The sequence below is a fragment of the Zea mays genome, chromosome 9, assembly GCF_902167145.1.
Source record: "Zea mays cultivar B73 chromosome 9, Zm-B73-REFERENCE-NAM-5.0, whole genome shotgun sequence".
Taxonomy (NCBI): Eukaryota; Viridiplantae; Streptophyta; class Magnoliopsida; order Poales; family Poaceae; genus Zea; species Zea mays.
This window is the reverse complement of record NC_050104.1, coordinates 78,160,254-78,167,988: the sequence shown is the minus strand read 5'-3', so window position 1 is coordinate 78,167,988 and position 7,735 is coordinate 78,160,254. Positions and strand designations below refer to the sequence as shown.

Sequence of the window (7,735 nt, the reverse complement as noted above, 5' to 3'; positions counted from 1 at the left end):
GCTATAGTACTTCTCCGGTTATAGGTGATAGGTGCATGGCTTCCGCTCATAAAGAATGAGTGAGACCGGCGCTCAATCAATCAGCCACCAGTAGAGGATAAAGGAAAAAGGGGTTCATCAATGAGAGGCGCATGAGATTCTGTATTGGCCAACTCTTTCTAACTATCACTAGGCCGGATACTCCGATTCTCTATGGACGATTTCCTTCTCTCTCGTTCAATGCCCTTTGGTCTCGAGGATCACCATTTGGTGGGGTTGGGGTCACACCCGAAGTCGTATTGGAGAATTGAGCGGAACTACTTCCATGTGCACTCTTTTCTCGGGTCAGGAAGCCCTGTTTTTGAAGTGAAGCAGGAAGACCTCTTCGTCATCATTATTGGGGTATGGGCCCTAAATCATTGGAAAAGACGGTTTTCTTTAGGGAATTGACACGATATCGCCTCCTTCTGTACTAATCAATCAAGGGAATGGATGAGTTCACTTAAGAAGCAGGCCTGGCCAACAGAGAAGTCAGCTCAGGTTTCATCTCATCTAAGCAGCAGCCAAGCGATGATTCTGGAATCGTGCCATGCTTGACAGTTGGACTTCTCGCCATACATAGAAATGAACTGCTGATGAGCTAGCTATCCCCGATATGATCTGGTACTAGACTTCACACATGTTGCCATCGTATAATCGGAGAATCAACGCGGAAAGAAAAAAAGATGATTTTCGATACTAGGATGACTACTCCCGAGGCCTGTTTTAACTAAAGAATTTACAGGTGGCCCGGTCGGTAAACTATTCCCGAGAGAGGAGAAGCAGAAACATCAATCTGTATTTTCGTATCATATTCCAGCAGCTCCAATGCCTTAGAGCGGGATCTTATCTTCCTAGAAAGAAATGAGTGTTGCACACGGATAGCCAGCTACTCCTTATGAATGGGATGCATGCATATTTCAATTCATGAACTGAAGCTCGTAGAAATCCTTCCTATCCGCCTAGTTACCTATCCGGGCTTGTTTCGTAGAAATCCTACCTTGCTTTTGTTTTGAGAAAGACTATTTTTGAGTTTCTTCGGTGCAAAAGTAGGCAAGTCCGTTTCATATAGCTGCAAAAGTTAGCAAGTCCTTTTTCCCTAAGGAAACTCGATTTCCAATGAAAAAAGTGCGGATCACTGGGTCAAAAGTAGTGTTTTTCTAGTTTACCTCATAAATGCATGTTTTGAGAGCAATATTTTTCGGTCAAGTCCTAATCACTTAGCTGTAAAAGTAGGCTTTTTTCATCTCCCGAAACCTCCCCAAAACTCCACACCAAGCCTTTAGATACGCAAATATGAGCTTGCCTTGGCTTTATTGCCCTTATCGGATGGAAGTTACAGATGAGAAATGACGTATCTTACGTATCGAATCTCAAGTAACGGATGAGAATTGACGTATTCAAAGTGGAAAGAACGAATATCGATTCTCGTGGATGAACGGAGGAAATGGGAACTTGGTCTTTGCACTCTTCTTTCGGGGGGGTTATCCCATGACATGATAAAGACCAATCCAAAACTTCTTCGTTTCGTTGGTAGAACCAACGCCGACTCTTCTCTAAAATAATAGAGAGATCTTTTGATAGTATCACTTCTATCAATGCAATGAAAGAACTATCCCTTCCTATTTGTTTGTCCTAATGAGACAAAGAAGAGCCTCCTTCTTTACCACTTTAGGGGATGGGGGTGAAGGGGGGTTTACATACAACCGGGGCAAAGTGGTTTATGATTGAATCTCAGAGGCATTCTTATCATTTGGTAGATCCAAGTCCATGGCCTATTTCGGGTTCACTCGGAGCTTTGGCAACCACCGTAGGAGGTGTGATGTACATGCACTCATTTCAAGGGGGTGCAACACTTCTCAGTTTGGGCCTAATATTTCTCCTTTATACCATGTTCGTATGGTGGCGGGATGTTCTACGTGAATCCACGTTGGAAGGGCATCATACAAAAGCTGTACAATTAGGACCTCGATATGGTTCTATTCTCTTCATAGTCTCGGAGGTTATGTTCCTTTTTGCTTTTTTTTGGGCTTCTTCTCATTCTTCTTTGGCACCTACGGTAGAGATCGGAGGTATTTGGCCCCCAAAAGGGATTGGGGTTTTAGATCCTTGGGAAATCCCTCTTCTTAATACCCCTATTCTCCCTTCATCCGGAGCTGCCGTAACTTGGGCTCATCATGCTATACTCGCGGGGAAGGAAAAACGAGCAGTTTACGCTTTAGTAGCAACCGTTTTACTGGCTCTAGTATCCACTGGCTTTCAAGGAATGGAATATTACCAAGCACCCTCCACTATTTCGGATAGTATTTATGGTTCTACCTTTTTCTTAGCAACTGGCTTTCATGGTTTTCATGTGATTATAGGTACTCTTTTCTTGATCGTATGTGGTATTCGCCAATATCTTGGTCATCTGACCAAGAAGCATCACGTTGGCTTTGAAGCAGCTGCATGGTACTGGCATTTTGTAGACGTGGTTCGGTTATTCCCATTTGTCTCTATTTATTGGTGGGGAGGTATATGAAAGAAGGGAACGAATAAGTGGATTGAGGAATAAAAGCTCGAAGACAAAGAGAACTTTAAGAGAATGGAATCCTATTTAATATTAGCAATTCACATATAATCTTAAATAACGATCATCCTCCTCTGTGTGCAAAACGAAGCTGCCGTAGGTAGTTGTATTATTATGGAATTGTGTTTTGATTCCTAGTTTATAAACGTTGTAAGGTAACGTTTCTCGTTGGTAGTAGTTGTTGTTGGTTATAAACGTTAGTTGTTGTGAAGCATATGAGAATATGCCTGGTTTTGGGTAATATCTTAAGAGGTGCAACGTTCTCCGTGGGTGTTGGTACGAGTGTGGTTTTTCACAGGTCCGGAGACAAGAAAAGAGCCGAATTAGTGTAGGAATGGAGATTTCTACTTTCCGTAGTTGGGTTCGAACCTGAAGATGGTTTTGTGGTGTCTGCTTCGTCTCTAGATTATGCTTCGTCTCCAGAATCCCTACCCTAAAGAGTGAAATTGCGTAGCTTAAGGTAGGTGTTTCCCCAATCCGCGCAAAATAAACGTAAGGGCTGTCTATTGGTAATAGAATTGAAAGGGTAGAAGGTATCAACCCCTCGGCATTGTTGGAGAAGTTTAAGTGGGAGTAAGCATTGCCCCCTTACTTGTTCGTTGTCTATCTGTTCTACTAACCTAACCTGATGTCTACCTGTAGAAATCTATACTCGTTTGAACTACTCGATTGCTATTTTTTTGTCTTTCCTTTACTAATACTAACTACTAATAACGTGCGTGGAATAACGAGTTTTATTTTTTGGTCTGCTGATTGAAAGAGGAGTGTTAAAGCAATTCGCTTACGAAATCACAGTCCAAAGCAAAGCAACTACTTACTGGTTTAGCTCGTGTTTTCCTTTTTGAAGTAGTTTGGCAGACGCATCGATTGTTCGTGGCTGGTCACACGGCTCCGGTGCATCGGGCCACTCTCAATTGTGTGGTTCCGAAAAAACTAGGGCTCTTCTCGTATGAGCAGGCTTATCAACCACTCAGAATAGGGAGCTTCCAGCGGGAAGTCCAGCTTTGGGACGTTGCCCCTCCCTCGGATGAAAATAGATCTCGTGGAGACGGGCTTGACAAAAGTCAGTTAGCAAGCGGGTGTTCCATAAAAAAAAATAAACTAGGATTCTCGGATGATTCAAGCTTTTTCAAGAGTGAGTAAGTCTCCCTACTCATCGGAAAATTAACACTCTGAGGCGCTTATTCCTATTCCCACTTGAAAATCTACAGCCCAGTGCTCCGCCGTAACTTTAGTTAGGTCAAGCCTGCTTTCCGCACACTCTGTCATGTCCTCACTTCAACCCCCATTCTTTAGGCACCGTAATTTCGCTGCTTCTTTCTTCTTCCAACCAGACAAAACGTATGGATCGCTTCCTGCTTCCTTTCTTTGGAGAGAATGGGCTACGACACCTACAAGAGCATATGCTCGGGCATCCATCCAATTATGGAATATTCAGGCCAGCAGTAAACGAATGAAGACAATGTCAAATGTCAGTGGTCATCATCCCTATAAGAAATATGGGGAAGCTTTGTACGCAATCCAAGCAAGTCAAGCAGGGACACTGAATCGGTAAAGAAACAAGCCTAAAGAGTATGTATTCACACTGGTACAGAACATAGATCAGATCGTAAGGGATAGAGGGATGCAATAATAAAGAAAGATCTTGATTTTATCTTTCCTTCCTTCCTGCTTAGGAAAGTTCGAGTTGCCGGGCCTCAGAGCCAATTCCTTAAGGAAAATCTGGTTTCTTACTTTATTTGTGTGGGGACCCATATTTCAATATGTTCAATTAACCTCACACCGGACTTTGTCACTTTGAAGCTCTAAGGTATCTCGTACAAATACGCAGGAGTCAGGACTCATCTAACTACTCTTTCAACTATCCCTACTCTTACTTAAACTGTCCCCCTAAGAAGTCATCAAATGGTAACACGATGCCGGATGTGGCAGGGATCGAAAAAAAAAGCATTAGCTCATTCGCAGAGAGAGAATGAGAGAAGGTGGATAATGGTTAGGGATGTAAGTACTAGAGTTTGGTAGGTTTGAATTGTGTGGCCAGGGGTATTGGTTACGATTCCAGTGGTCTTCAGGCGAGTTGACAAAACTACCCCTATGCGAAAAGAATGAAGCTGATGTGGTTGTTCCAATTTATGAAATTGACTTGCTCTTCTCTCGATTGAACCATTGCAACCAAGGATTGAAAAAAACTTCTATTTACTCGAGTTTCCATGTGATAGATTTTTCCTACGGAAACGTTTCCTTTTTTGTTAGAAACCCAGCTCTTTCCTTTCCCTTCCTGACCATGAAACAGGCTAGCGCCTTTTATGAACTCTTATCCAAAATCTCTCATCAATCAAAGTCTGTTCCTTCTACTGCACCTCAAGCACCTCCGGTTCAGGTCTTTTATGATTGTGACCAATTTCCTGGCCCGTTGGAAGGCCAAAGCAGCCCAAGTGATTGATCTCTCCCCAGAAAAGGAACAAGTTCGGATAATGATGAATAACATGAGTAGGCAATACCATGACTATTTCTATTTCCAAGCGATGACCATGCTCTTTGATTGAAGCAGCCACTCGTATTGAAGATGCTATCTACAATGGGATGGGACTCATGGATCACAGGTCAAAGAGGCAGATCCAAAATGAAAGAAGATAGCCCTGGGGGGAACAAGCAAGAACAGTGAAGTGAATATCTTGTCTGACGGAAAACCAAAGACACTCAGGACTTTCACTCCGTTCGGCATAACTCTCAGCCGCGCCTTGGAAAATAAGCTTAAGAAGCATGCTGTACTTCCTCCTGCCAATATAAACATGATCGAGCCAACATTGTCGAGTTGGTAGTCTCTGACTCCCTCCTTATTACGCCAGCCGGAGAAAAGGGAGAAACCGATGGTAGAGACATGACTGGAATCCAGGAGACTGACGAGATTGAGCCCCCCTATCGTAAGAATAGAACGCGAAGCCAGGTTGATTGATGCCGATGTAGTGCATATTCTCGTAGGAGATGATAGTTTCATCACGAGCGAGAATCTCCCACCATCTGCTAGATCTTGTTCTTGGTTCTGTTGGCTACTCTCTGGTGGGGCCCACCCTATGTTGTCCCAGTGTGTAAACTTGCCTATGATGGGGTATTGATGCAATAATACATGAGGGCCGATGTAATTGCATCATACTCAAGAGGATGAGGAGGTCATCTAAACCCTAATACCTAAGTAGGATAAGACAATCTCTTTTATCCCTAAGCAATTTTATTGATAGAATATAGCCTGGTAAGCACTAACCTTGTCAGCAAGCTGAATAACCTATCCCTAATAAGCTAGCCCTAGTGAGTTCTTGAAAGTAAGGCAGTAGTCTCTAAGGACGAGCTTTGACCAGTAGTGAAAGTGAAAAGCGAATAAGAATTGATTTCTTAACTTATCTTTTTTCAAGTAAGAGTCTACTCTACTCTACATAGTAGGCTAGAACTAGGGCTCTACGGCTGGCGTCCACTTGCAAAGGACCAATTCGACTCTGAGTTGTCGTAAAGAAAATCCTTTGGCACTTTCATGCGTGATGGGTTGAAGCCACTCCATATAAAAGCGTTGTCAAGTAGGCAAGGTGTGGAAAGTAAGCTGCTTCTTCTATCAAAGAGATAAATAGGGCATTCCTTCCATGCCTATTCTTCAATGGAAGGTGCTCCATCCTCCTTAGATGTCACCAGCCCTGCCTGGGCGAGGGAGGGAAGAGATGGCTAGTAGGGATTTAAGAGCAGTAAGGCGAGCTATCGTTGTAAAGAAGAAAGTGTCTTTCAAAACTTTTTCTTCCAAAAGAAAAGTACTACTTTCGTTTTGGTGATTGAATGAGGAAATAGGGAAATGAACTCTTTAGTTTAATGAGCGTGCTCGAACCGACTAAATAGAAAAACCATGTTTACGAAAAATAGTAATTTTATCTGGCTCTTTTTCCTGTACTAACTCGAATAAGCGGTGGATCACTATGCTTTGGCCGTTTTTTTTTCAACAAAAGCAGTGCGAATCTATGAGTGAAAGCTCGAAGAAAGGGCACAGGGTCTCTAGTCTGGAAAGCGAATCAGCCCTTATGGGGATGCACGCTACGGAATAAATCCCGTTTGCCTTTCTGAAGATATATTTCTTACTTCTAGAGTGAAAAGTTTTTCACTACTTTATCTTTATCTTTATCACATGTTGTAATGTATTGTAAAGCATCTTGGAAAGCCCTTGATATGCTTTCTTCCTACTTGCCCGCATCAGAGCAAGCAGAGGTGGAAACAGCAAAGTCAAAGGTCAGATATAGCCTTCCCGCGCGGGATCGCCCTAACTAGTCATAATGGTATGCTGGGTATCGATGTCTTACTTAAGCTGGTGGAACGTAGTGAAGGAGAGCTTCCTTTCTCTCTCTCTATGAAGCTATAGATCATCTATCGGAGAAATAGGTCTTGCTGCCTCCTTTCCTTCTCCAGCTTCGGTCTCGCTCACGGATCTCAAGAGACTAAGAATCACGAATGTGCTTAGGTCCCTCCTCACACTCTTCGTAGTACCTCCAGTCTCCTCCACTAAATCATTCTCTTCAGCAGTATCAGGTGCCAAGGAATCCTTGTATTCGGTAAAAAAGCTATGCTAAGAATCAGCATATCCCTTGCGCAAGCAAGAGCGATTTATTAAATAAATCAAGGATTCTTGTTAAATATAAGAAATCAAAGTATTACACGCCAATATCCCTTTTAATCTATAATCAGGGGATTCATTCTTACTATAAGTGTTATGAGATCAAGTAGGCATGAGATAGAGGGTTTTGGTTGTAGCAGAAGCACCCTTCTTGGTTCTCCGTGCTAGAGTATCACTACGTTTGGCTTCATTTGTCAACCTTCTAATCCCTTGTCCTATAAGGGAAGGGATTATACCATGTGGCCTGCTATTCTATCTTAAGGGGAAACCACTCACTCTCTTGACTATCCTCCGTAAGGAGATTTGTATGAATGAAGCATCAACCAATGTTAATAGCCAGTTGTTGGATCAGAATAAACTACCCCAGTTCAGTCTTCTTTCCTCGTTCGGAATAGAGATCCAATACCTGCTTTCATAGAGCGGCAATAGCGAAGTACTCTTAAGATAAGAAGCATCTCGATGCGATGCCAAAACTCCTCTACATGCGCGCGGTATGAAGATCG

At 42.8% G+C, this 7,735-nt stretch overlaps 1 pseudogene; it reads left to right on the top strand.

Annotated features, from left to right (window-relative positions):
- The first annotated feature begins 221 nt into the window (after positions 1–221).
- On the top strand, positions 222–2,595 carry LOC118473354 (cytochrome c oxidase subunit 3-like; annotated as a pseudogene).
- Positions 2,596–7,735: the final 5,140 nt, after the last annotated feature.